The sequence below is a fragment of the Budorcas taxicolor genome, chromosome 6 (assembly GCF_023091745.1).
Source record: "Budorcas taxicolor isolate Tak-1 chromosome 6, Takin1.1, whole genome shotgun sequence".
Classification (NCBI taxonomy): domain Eukaryota; kingdom Metazoa; phylum Chordata; class Mammalia; order Artiodactyla; family Bovidae; genus Budorcas; species Budorcas taxicolor.
The window spans coordinates 319,516-332,443 of NC_068915.1; the positions used below are offsets into that span (position 1 = coordinate 319,516).

The following is a 12,928-nucleotide window of genomic DNA, read 5'->3' on the forward strand; positions in this document are numbered from 1 at the left end:
GCCCGTGCACCTTCCAGCACCGAGAGTTCACCCTCGTGTGTCCCTCGGAGACTCCCATGTTCTGGTGAAAAGCCACTTGGAACAGAAAAGCTGGGGTTTTGGGGTTGAAAAAATTCCCACTCATATCTGCATTTTCCTTTTTAACTTAATACAGTGTGAATATTGGCTTGTTGTAAGACAGTAGCCCAAGGACATGTGTTTGAATTTTTCTCAACTCATAAATATATTTAAGATATTTTCTTTAGACACCGCCTTGGCAGTTATAACAGTTTACAAAACATGATAGAATCAAAAGACCAGCCTTGTGGTGAGCATGGGGCCTTGGGTCTGGGTGCAGCCGGGTGGCTGTGGGCCCCAAGGCCTCCCTGATGCCACAACCACATAGCTGTGCCGCTGTCTGGAGTCCACGTCCAGAGTGGCAGCAGGCTGGTGACCCTGCACAGGACCAGATAGAGCTGCTGCTCAGACTCTTCTCATCACGTCAGCCCAGGCCAAGGTGCCCGTTCCTGTTTGCCTAGCACGGGGTGCTTGGGGGAAAGGCAGGGCCTGAATGGCACAACCAGCAAATGCAGGTGGTGCCGCCAACACATTTGATGCTGAGACAGACTGCTTTATGGGCCATGCTTGAGCACAGACAAGCTCAGAAAGATGGTCTTTCTCCATCTCCACAGGAAATATGGAACAGTTATATATTAATGTTTTTATTTTTACAGCAAGTTGTTAGGTAAAAGTGATTTTTCCTTATGCAACAAGTTGACTTGATGTAAATGGTAAATTCTCTCCATCAACTTGTTATCACCAGTGAAGAACTTTCAGGACATAGAAGTAGAAGTGAAACTGGAGAGGTTACAACCTGCAAGAATCTTGTATTTTATTTAGAAAATCATTTTAAATGCATAATTGTATATTTAAACTGCTATATAAAGTCATCCATGACACATTAGGGGAGAAGAGCAGTAACCGTGAATTCTTGGCTAATGCGGCACATTGACATGAATCCAGAAACTCACATAAAGCCGGTGGAGAACTTCATCAAGTGATGAGTTTGTACATATACAACCTTAAGGAAAAAAAAAAAAAGTCAACTAGGCACTTCATCTGGTCTGGAGACTTGTGTTTAGAAACTCCAGCTTGTTCATGAATCAATGTTTCGATTGTACAGAGTTCCCGATTTCCAGTGGAAAAGACTTGAGGCACTGACATGTATCTCTGCCCTAAGAGGGAAGGGAAGGTAAAGGTTATCAACTTGAGGTATCTCCTCACAGGGAGAGAGTCGCCACCCAGGAGTTGCCACCCCATCAGAATGTTAGAGTAAATAAGTCAAATCAAACGTGAATGATCAGGGGCCAGTTTGTAAGACTCAATGATAAATTATTCTAAGTTTGAGAAAATCAAAAGAGGGAAAGTCGAAGCGTTTTGCTGAGCAGCTGTTCCTGGAATTTGCTAATCATGTTACAGAATGCCAGCCCAAATATGTTATCCAGACAGATTTCTCTGCTGACAAAGGCACATGACGGGTTTTATTCTATCTTAGGTTGATCCAAGAAAGAGAACACGGAGCAGCGAGCCGAGGAGACTGAGAGCAGGGTGGGCAGGGGGAGCTTAGGCAACCTCCTTCATTTTAAATCCTTAAACTCCCTCAACTTGTATCCCACAAATGACATTTAAAATAGTATGAAAAATAATCCCATACCAGATTAATTTAAAAATATGTGAGAACTTTATAAAAAGTATGATAGATATTATATTGTAAAATATGAAGTAGATCTAAATAAATATAATAATGTAGCATGCTTATGATTTGGAAGACTTGAGGATGCAAACATCATTCTCTGCAAACAGATTAACAATTCTACTGTTTTTCTACACTAGATCTAAACAAGAATAATTCTAAAGTTTGATTTAAAAGGTAAAGATAAAGAATATCTTAAAAACTGCAAGATAAAGAGTAACGTTTTAGGAGTTGCTCAACTTGATGTTAAAGTCTATTAGTTAAGGGTAGTTCTGATTATAAAACACCTAGAAGCATACAGAAAGTCTAGAAACAGAACTATAGATATACTGATATTTACTTTATGAATATTCTTGCACCACAGGGCAGGGTTAAAATGATTGAATTTTTCAATAGGTATTTCTGGGGTAAATATACACCAATAAGTCAAAATATAAAATTAGCTTATAGTCATGCCCCATCAAAATTTACTTTCAGCTTGAAATAAATTTAAAAATCAATGTAAAAAGAGAAAATAAAGCTCCAAATTGAAAATAGAAGTAGAATATAAAATATAATACTGTATGAAATTTGTGATAATTCAGCACATAAAATATGAGAATATCTTTACTATTTTGGAGGTAAGAAGTGAATCCTAAATAAGGTATTAGAAGCACTTCACTGTGTAAAGAAACAGTTTGATAAATATTGATTCATTAAACATAAGGAAATGTCTGCACCTAAATACATCACCAACCGAGTAAACAGATCAGCCATAATCTAGGAGAAAATAATCACGATACAAACATAAAAGGTCTTTTATTTACAATGCATAATAAAATACATATTTAATAATAAAATATTAGCAACCTAATAGAAAAATAGATAAAAAGGAAAAAAAAAAAAAACAAACACTGAATAGGCTCTTCACAAAGAAGTAAGACAAGTCAAATGACTAATAACTAAATTATAGGAAATCAACCACATTCGTAAAGTGGAGTTGAATTCATAACAAAATGAAGTACCCCTACTCAACCACCAACCTGAAAATATTAAAATGTCTGCTATGACAATATTAAAGGTTGACAAGAATGAACAATAATTCAAACCCACGTGCAATATCAGCTCAGTTCAGTTCAGTTGCTCAGTCGTGTCCGACTCTTTGCGACCACATGAATTGCAGCACGTCAGGCCTCCCTGTCCATCACCAGCTCCCGGAGTTCAACCACACTCATGTCCATCGAGTCGGTGATGCCATCCAGTCATATCCTCTGTTGTCCCCTTCTCCTCCTGCCCCAAATCCCTCCCAGCATCAGAGACTTTTCCACTGAGTCAACTCTTCGCATGAGGTGGCCAGCATATTGGAGTTTCAGCTTTAGCATCTATCCTTCCAATGAACACCCAGGACTGATCTCCTTTAGAATGGACTGGTTGGATCTCCTTGCAGTCCAAGGGACTCTCTAAGTCTTAATCTCACTTATATGCTTGCCACCATTTTTGCTTTACTGTATTTGCCTATACTGATTCTTGAATTTTTAGCTTCAAAGTTGCAATAAATCTGGTTTCTCTTCACTTCTTTGCATGCATCTATCAGCCTAGTGATTTAAGGAAGCAGCGTCGAAAGGTAAACTATTTAGTAATTTAGCAGGCCTTTGTTTCTCTGTGAAGTATTAAAGAGTCCTTATCGTGTTACGTGAATGAAAATGAACACTGTGCGGTTATGTACTGGTGAATAATTGACATTTTAATGGAAGTTTTGAAACTTACCCACCACTTGAAATATGCTGATGGTTCTGTTGGAGATAGGTCATTTGTTGGGACAACTGTAACAGTTTGCCTTTCTGCCACTTGTTTGCCTTTGAATCATCTCATGCTTATTTATAATAGACATTCCCTTGTAGCTCAGTTGGTAAAGAATTTGCCTGCAGTGCAGAAGACCCGGGTTCGATCCCTGGGTTGGGAAGATCCGCTGGAGAAGGAAATGGCAACCCACCCCAGTATCCTTGCCTGGAAAATCTCATGGACAGAGGAACCTGGTGGATTGCAGTCCATGGGGTCGCAAAGAGTCAGGTACGACTGAGTGACTAACACACACGCACATAGTATTATTTAATACTTAAAAAAAAAAAAATCTTGCTTATTTTTTTTGGCCATGCTCCATAGCGTATGTGATCCTAGTTCCCCAATCAGGAATCAGACAGGTGTCCCGGCAGTGAAAGTGCCAAGTCTTAACCTCTGGACCACCATGAAATTTCCACTTACAGGTTTTTTTTTTTTTTTTTTTTAATGATTGAATCAGAGCCATGGATGTTAGATTTGCAGGAAGTCAAATTAATGACGGGGGTAGCAGTGTGCAGGAGACTCTGTGCGCCAGGCACCGTGTTGAGTGCTTTCCCAGTCTGTCATCTCATCCCGCAGACACCTAGGTGAGGTCCAAGCTGCTATTATCCCATTTCAGCAGACATGGACACTGAGGCTTAATGAGGCCAGGCATCGTGCCCAGGCTCACACACCAAGCAGCACGGTGCAGAATGGTCTGATCAGAGCCTGAACACTTAACCATGTTGCCATCCAGACCGCTTTCCTCCAGAGGCTCTCGTGTCCATGATGGCATCCCTGATGGAGGGAGCATCAGGAGGGAGCTCGCTGCCTCTCCCTGCAGGTCACGTGGATGAGCCCCTGTTGTTGGAGTCCAGTATCCCGAGGGCTGGCCTTCCTCGTCCCTCTCCCACTCCCAGCCCACTGATCAAGCACTCCTGGGGCCTCCCGCAGGACTTGGGCAGCCATGCTCCAGTTCAAGCAGCTCAGTGCCCAGGAGCCCTTCTGCTGGGCACAGCAGAGCAGCTCTGTCACCCTGGGGTTGGTGACCTGGGTGTGCCACTCACCCACTTTGTGTCTGCTTTGCCCTCTTGTTAAGTGAGGACAAGTCGGCACCTGTGGGGCAGGTTCCCATTCTGGGGGAGGGCCGCCAGGCTGGGGATCCTGAGGCCTTCCTCAGGAGGAGGCCTGGAGGAAGGGGCGTGGCCTTGGTCCCTGACTTTGAGGCAGGTGTTTGTTTCCATTGAGTCCATAGTCACTTGGACTGCAGGTGTGTCACTTCCCTGCTCTGTTCTTTGTTGCTTTCTCATTTTTTTAAATGCTTATTTTAACTGGAATTTGAGATTGATCCCTGTTCGGTTCCATGTGGATAATTTCTAGCCTTCTGTTTTCTGAGGGTTGCTGTTAGAGATCAGGAGAGGGTGCACAGTTTATCCAGCTGCTGTTAAAGAGTTCAGCTGTATTTTGCACTAAGTTACTTTGTTGTCACCAAGCTCCTGTGGGGCTGCAGTGGATCAGTGTTCTTTACAGAATCCCACTAAAAACGCACAGGTTAGTTGGTTAAAACAACATACTCATTGTATATAAAAATACTTGCTGTGCACGTTTCCTAAAACCTCCCCTGGCTTAACCACAAACCCAAATGTATAACTGAGACCTGTCTGGACCCTGAGGGTCCAGACAGTTGCCACCACTGTCTTTCCTGTCTTCACACCCAGGACCAGTGGAAAAATCCAGGAGAAATCATCATTTTTTTTAAATTAGTTTATTTTTTAAATTGAAGGATAATTGCTTTACAGAATTCTGTTCTTTTCTGTCAAACCTCAACATGAATCAGCCATAGGTATCCATATATCCCCTCCCTTTTGAACTTCCCTCCCATCTCCTTCCCTATCCAACCACTCTAGGTTGATACAAGATCATCTCTTAGTGAAGACCTAGGGGTGCTTCATGTAAACCACAGTGAGTGAATTACACTCAAACAGCGTGTAAGCACTTCAGTGTGTAGCCCCCAGTCTGTGTGTTACCAAGAAATATGTGCCAGACACATGGTGTTCGCATGCAGAGGTTCGGTACCTTTTCTGTGTTTCACTTGTTGTAATGGGTTCCAGCAACCTGAATCATCACTACAAATGATCTTGGAGGGTGACACAAGCTGTGTCCTTTTCTCCTTCAAACAGAAATGTCTGGACAACTTTGCTGAGAGATTTCTTACTCTAGCTGTGGTGCTTCTGAGAAGCATCTGTCTATGAGCACAGTCCTTGCATTGGGGCAGTTCATGCCATGCAGGCTTCACGGTTCCAGTGTGACTCTGCTGTCCTGCCCGGCGGGGCCATCTGGTCGCTGGATGCCAGGGAGGGCAGAGTCCGGCTGCAGGGAGGCTCCCTTCCGGGGTCTCTGCAATCAATCACATGCTCTTACTGCCCTACGCCCCCGTTTCTCTTGAGCAAGACAGTCCTTTAAGATGGCATTAAGCTAGAACAAGGTTTTTTGTTTTGTTTTGTTTTGTTTGTTTGTTTTGTACTTGGCAGATAGCATAGCTAATAGATTTTGAAATAGGTTTCTGGTTATAATGTAAATCCTGTGAGATTGCTTTTTCAACATGGTCTGTTGTAAGCTAAGTTTACACTTACCTCTCTAACTCAGGTGACAGCTTTACAGGAAGAGGTACGAGATGACAAGAGCACCATCAGATGTGAAACCTCGACCCCTACCTCGCCGTGATCCCTTTGGCTGGACCAGCTGCACACTGGGGTGCTGCACACAGCCAGCCACGAGGACATCAGGGATGCCCACAAGTAAGGGGCCTGCGTGCCTCATTGTCAGTTTCAGGAGCCCTGTGCCTCTTGTCCTGGAGGAGTTGCAAGGATGATCGTAAAGGAATCCCACTGGGTTCGGTGCCTGTGTTTAGTGGTGAACTTCAGGTGCTGGGGGAGAAGAATTCAGTGACCTCAGTGATTTTAGAAAACCTTCATCTCTTTGGATTGACTCCTGCGGGAGCTTTCTTCCTGCTCTTACTAGTGGTCTGCTCGGCCTGGGGCGCGTTCCTGACGGTGACGGCCCCGTGCCTCTTGGGTTCGCTCTTGAGGGTCCCTCCCTTTTCCTCAGGGGTCTTCTCTCAAGAGGCTCTGTCCCCTCCTGTGACTGACACTGTCCTCATTCAGACCACCACCTGCTGAGCTCCCGTCCTGAGCCAGGCAGCACTCGATGGAGGACGATCTGACCAGCAGCCCTGCACGGTGACCATCGCTCTCCTGCCATGGCTGGGGACGGTCACCCTGCGGGAGGCACGGGGAAATGCCCAGAGCAGGGGAGCTCGCCTTCTCCTGAAGTGTCGTCACCTGACAAACAGTGACCCTGAGGGAAGGTCGGAGCCGCGTCTGCACCAGCTGGCCTGGAGTCAAGCCCTCCTAGGCGGAGAGCTCAAGGCAGAGAATTTCAGCTTCCCGGGGTGGTTATCTGTGGCCGGGAGCCTGCACTGCTCGTGTAGAGTGTGGTTGGTGAGGGAGACTCCACTGTCTGCTGTGAGGTTGAGGCACAGGTGTTGCTGGGTGCCCATTTCTATCAGTAGGTCTTGTGGAGGGTGTGTGTTTGCATGAAGGTGCTGGTTAAAGGTCGTTTTCTCTCCCCAAAGCTCGACAGGCTCTCAGTGGCCCCAGGAGCAACCACAGCAGCAGCACCAGCGGCCAGGACTTGCTGCACAAAGCCCCGAAGAAGAAGGGCATCAAGTCCTTCATGGGAACTGATGGAAGGTTCGATGAAGTAAGTTTTCAGCTTAATGATTTTTAAAGTTGCCTTAATGGAAATTATTTTATTACACTTGTATGAGCCATGTAGTCAGGGTATCTCTTCTAAATGTGGAGATAAATTTATCTTACAAGTTAAACTTTGCTCCTAAAATTTTATCAACAAATGAGTCATTAAAAAACTAGTGTCTTCACTAGTAAGATAGAGGGTGGGTTAGGTCTGTTTGTTTGTTTGTTTGTTTTTGCTATTTAAGTTTTAGCCCCCTCAAAAATATTTCATATTAAAACATTGGTTTCCACTTAGGAATGGTGTCTGTGAGTTGTGTTTTGGGGAGCAACTGGATGCCCTTACCCTATTCTAGGGCCCGTGTGCTTTGGGGGACTGTTTCATAAGTGTATTGAAAACACACAAAACACTAATTTCCCCTGACACACAACCATGACTCGTTCACTCCCACACTATCGTTCTTCTCTTCATTGGACCTTAAGGAGACTTGAGTTTGACAAGAAGAATCAGACACCTGAAGAAGCATCCATTGGCTCTGTCCCAGAGTGAGACAGAACTGGTTACAGCTTGAAAATATTTCCATGGCAAATGACAGTGTGTTGTATTATATAGCAGGAGGTGATTTCTCCATGATGAGAACTGAAATCTGCTAACTGTCAGGAGGAACATCCACCTGGGTAGGCAGGGTGGTACAGTTAGGGTCCAGTCAGGGTCCCAGTACGTGGGTTACCCCACCCTGTGTCACGCTCCTCTGTTCCCAGTTTGGGCATATCAGTCACACAGTCATCACAAATGGGGTCAAATACACATGGACAAAAGTGCAGTAGCAAACTCAGCCATTTTAAAGGGCTGGTGGCTTTTTGCTTTTGTCCTTTGTTTTAAATTCTGTCTTGTTTTCTGTCCTGTAATTTCCAAGCACGATGATGAAAGCTTTAGGAGGGCACTTTCTTGGAGGAAAACATTCAGACCAACGGATGTCCGTGGCTTAGCTGCTGCATGCACAGAGACTCTGCCTGCAAACTTCTGGGTCCTGTCTTCTCTACCCTCACCTTCGATGCAGGCAAAGAAGATGCAGCCGGACAGTAGGTAACAGGATAGGCATAGTGCACAGCCCTGGGCTAGAATGGTGATGAGCTGGAATGGCCTGCTTCTCAGGTTACAGGTCTCTTTAGTGCCATTGCATGCCCAAGGGTCAGTGCTGTACAGTGAATCCTAACATCTGTTTATAAACATTTAACAGTCATGTGTGTTTTTTTTTTTTTCTTTTTTTCAAATTCTTGTCTGGTTGAATATTAGCATATTCTTCCAACTAATAAAACTGAGACTCATGTGTGTTCTCAGAGCATTAGATTGACACCCATGCTTGTAGAGATGTGTGTGGCCGGCAGTGCTCAAGAGCTCTTTCATAAAACAGTAGGGTCACTCTCAGGCCACACAGTTGCCTCTCAACGACTCTCCACACTGGGAGGATGGCCGAGTCCATATTCAGGGACAGCAGCATCCACCTTCCTGTCCTTCCCCTGTCCTCATCTCCACCGTTGTCGGTCCCTTGCACACTGTCAGTCGATGGGGCAAAGGAAGAAGCTAAGGCCAGGAGAGGTCCTCTCCCGAGTTCACCCAGGCAGTGTACACCATCCTGGGAGTTGTCCTTTCAAACCCAGTCCTGGTTTTCCCTCTGACAGCCACTCTGCCAGAGAACACTGCTAGTTCAGGCTGGATGCTCAGGGCCGCTGTGTCCCCACTTGATGTGAAGATAGATGGCCAGACAGCCTGGGCTGGGGTCAGGCTCTGTGGCTCAGGAGATGCCTTGTGCATGCGCCCAACGCCCCCACCCCCCACTGCCGCCCAGTGTCTCATCCATGACAGGGGCATCTCAGTGGCTCCTTTCTCCCTGGTTACCTGTGCCAGCCACACTGGGGATTCCCAGAGGGAGTGTGCACTTACCCCATCAGGGTGGGGCCTGGAGGGTCTCTTTGGTGCCATTTTTTTCCCTGTTATTAGCCCTTCCGATGAGTAGATTTATAAGCTTTGCTCTCACTTGCTCTCACAGAGCAAAGTACATTTAGGTAAAGCCTGTGCTAAGCTGGGCACATTCAGTAAGGGGACTTACGGGGAAGCTGCATTGTCTCATCACCAGAACTCACTAATACGCTTTACCAGGGGTGGGGGGTACCCAGTGACTCTCTCCTTTTTTAAACAGCATTTTTCTTCCAAGGAGCATGCAGCTCATTTTTACAAATCTTGAATGTAGCTTAGCTTTCAGTTGATTGAAGAGTCGAACTGCTTGCTTTTATATTTTCCATTTTCCTCATTATAAATCCAACATTTCCCTGTCGGATGCACATGGTGACATAGACATTAGAGTTTAGATAAATCAGAAATAATGCTAGAAAGAGGTGTTGGGAATATGATGTACAGGATCTGACCTTTTACAAACCACGTGAGATAGGCAGGGCATAAATTGTGTAACTGGGTTGTTTTCATGGCTTTTGAAGTCACAGTGCAGCAAATGTCTGGGGCTCCTAGAATCAGAAGGGCTTGGATGGGTGGCCTTCTCCATCAGCAGCCTCCGCTGTCTCTTCATCCCTCTCTGAAACCCTGGCCAGCGACTCATCAGATATGTTCCTGGTGGGCCCAGGGGAAGACAGAAATCGTTGAATTGGGAGCAGCGGGTTTCTGCTAGGGGGTTATGGAGATTTCTTAGTCAACTTGGAGAGGGGGTCCAGGCTGACCCACTGGGCCCTACAGCCTGGGTTGTGATGAGAAAACAACATCAGCGGTGATATTTCCGAGGGAGGCTGAGACTGAGTTTCTGGTTTCTTAGATCAGCCCCGTGCACGGCCCTCCCTGAAGCAGCCTGGGGAGAGCGGTGTGGCCCCCCAGGACAGCAACCATGGGGCTCCAGGCCACCAGTGCCCAGCCACTGGTGGCCTGGCCCCCCAGGACAGAAACCGTGGGGCTCCAGGCCACCAGTGCCCAGCCGCTGACCCACAAGCAGCTGGTCCCTCCCCCCATCCAGTCTCACAGATCGAATCTTGAGGGCTGGAAGAAAGGTCCAGCAGCCTTGTGAGTCTGGAGGTCTAAGGAGAGACTGGCAGCTGCTCACCTGGAGTAGCTGTCTCCATGATGGCATTTCTGTCATCAAATGTGCCATTGCTGCTCTAGTGTGACCGCCATCCCCCCCGGGTGGCTGGGACCATCACGTGGCAGACCCCTGGCTTGCTCTCTCTGGCTCATCCACCCTCTAGAAGTTTTCCCAGACCCTCAGTAGGAGTGGGCACTGCTGCGGGTGTGAGTGTGTGTCCCCATGCCCTGTGTGATGTTGCATGACTAAGCGCATTAGGTTAGTGCAAGGAAGGTGTTTGCACCCTTCCTCCCACGCTCGTGGGACCAGGCAGCGTGGCAGGCATGCAGAGGCTGGATTCCACTACAGTCAGGATTTGCTCCTGCTGAGCTTTGGGGTGAGTACAGGCCGGCCTGGCCCCACGGGGGCACGGAGGCCACGCCCTGGGAGTGGAGGGTCAGTGGGTCTCTGGAGTCCAGCTGGGAGAGCCCTCAGGAGCAGAGAACGTGACCTTGGCGCCCAGCTGTCGCCGGAGTGATCAGAGCACGGCCCGAGGCTCCCTCGCGTCCGTGCGCATGGGTGTCCCTCCCACAGTGGCAGTGCTACTGGCCATGCCCTGTGTGCACGTTCTCGGAGGGAACAGAGCCCAGAGCGTCAGGGTTCATGAGGCTGCCCTGCCCTCTCTGTGCGGAGGGCAGCATTTCACACGGAGGTGCACCATCATGTGGGTTTCGGCTGCCTCTGAGGGGCCACCCTCCCTTGCAGGTGCTGCTCTGGGTAGTCCTCTGGTGGGTCCGGCCTGGGGGCCCAGCCCTGCTCGAGCCACTCTGAGGTCAGGAGGCTGTCTGCTCTGTCCTGTTCACATCTCAGCTAGAAAGCTGGATTGGGTTTTGAGTTTTTTACCAGCAGCTTTTAGCTATATGTCAGAATAAAGTCAGCCACAGAGTTATCGCCTTGATCTGCTTGGTCCTCCATGTTTCTCTGAATTCTCAAAGCAGCTGAAACCCAGAATGGGGCGGGGGGTGTCTGGAGGGGCAGAGGCTTGGGCACCAGCCACCATCCCAGGACTGACTCATCTGTGTGTTTGTTTCCAGTTTACCCACGCTAATTATAGAGGTGATTATACAGCGTCCAGAATATGACAAAAACTACATTTTTAACTGAATGCAATCTTTACTGTGTTAATATTTGTTATATGGACCAGAAGATATTTTATTACAGGGTTTTTAATTAGTGATAAATTCATGAATACCATAGAAGAAAATATTTTAGAATTTAATGTTTCTTATATTTATGTAAACTTATGACTTCATTTATATAATTACTTACTTTTTCTTGTATAATCAGGCTTAAATATCCTTTCATATCAATTCATGTTCTGATACCTGATTTTAGTCTTTCGAATGAATGTACTGCAGTGCTTGTCTGTGTAAATCCTATGAACAAATATAGGACTTTTGTAAATGATGCACTTATTGTAATTATTCCTGTTTAATTTTTAAATGTTAAGCCATGAGAGAAGGGGTTTTCCTGCGATTGTAAAATCGTCATGACATGGTGTGCATTATCCTTCCAGAATGTAACTGAGCTCTCCAACAATCACTCTGAAATGAGCAAACTTAATTTCAACCAGGTGTTTTGTGTTTTAACGACTGACCTAAACTGTACCTTTTCTAGCAAGAAATGCTTTTTGTCTGCAGCATGAAGTGATTTAAAAGTACTGGGTGTTAAATGTGAGCTTCTAATGAAATTTGGGCTGAAAGGATGGCTAGAAGAAGACTATGAAAATCTCTCCCATAACCTGGTCTCTGTAGATCCGGATCCCTCCTCTCTGGTGAGACTCTTCAGGGACCAATTGCGATGACCTGCACCTGCTGTGGCGCTGGTGCATTGGACGGTGAAGGTGCCACATCCCCTACAGACAGACAGCATAGTGTAGTCCTGACAAAGGCCTTATTTTTATGTAAATCAGGTTTTTACAGCTGTTTGTAAACATGTTTAAAGAATGGACCTAGGCATACATTTTTAGATTGTGATGACAGCCATCCTGGATTGTATAAGTAGCAAATGTAACTTTTACTTTTTCAGCGGCACATTAAAAAAGCCAACAAGAGATGCATTCAGATCATGGTGGAATATTTATTATGCAGCTGGTATCTCGGTTGACAGAGACAGCATGTCTCTTTACATGTGGGTTCTGCCTTTAATTTACTTGTACAATTCATTGTTACCGTTCTATTTTCCTATTAATCTTTTGTGGACTTCCTGAATATGTGACAAAGTATGTACAGTCTACTTTTGAACTATTTTTATCACAGTATTATTTATTGCTTTATTTCAATAAAGTACTGAAGCAAAATTTCCCACTGCCCATAAAGAGTGCCGAGAGTAAGCTGTACTCTCACTGAGAACAAACCAGAGCTGGTAATAGGAGCCCGTGTCATCACAAGGACATTCTGTTAAGAGAAACGGATGGATACAATGGAAAGGCCAGAAGGCAGAAGCATAGGTGTCCCCAAAGGACGACCGACAGTGTGTTCATGCCCTTGGCTCTGGAGAAAAGAGGTTCCATCACTTCACCA

At 46.0% G+C, this 12,928-nt stretch overlaps 1 pseudogene; it reads left to right on the forward strand.

Annotated features, from left to right (window-relative positions):
• Nucleotides 1-11,177, forward strand: part of LOC128049670 (liprin-alpha-1-like) — a 33,563-nt pseudogene extending 22,386 nt beyond the window's left edge.
• Nucleotides 11,178-12,928: the final 1,751 nt, after the last annotated feature.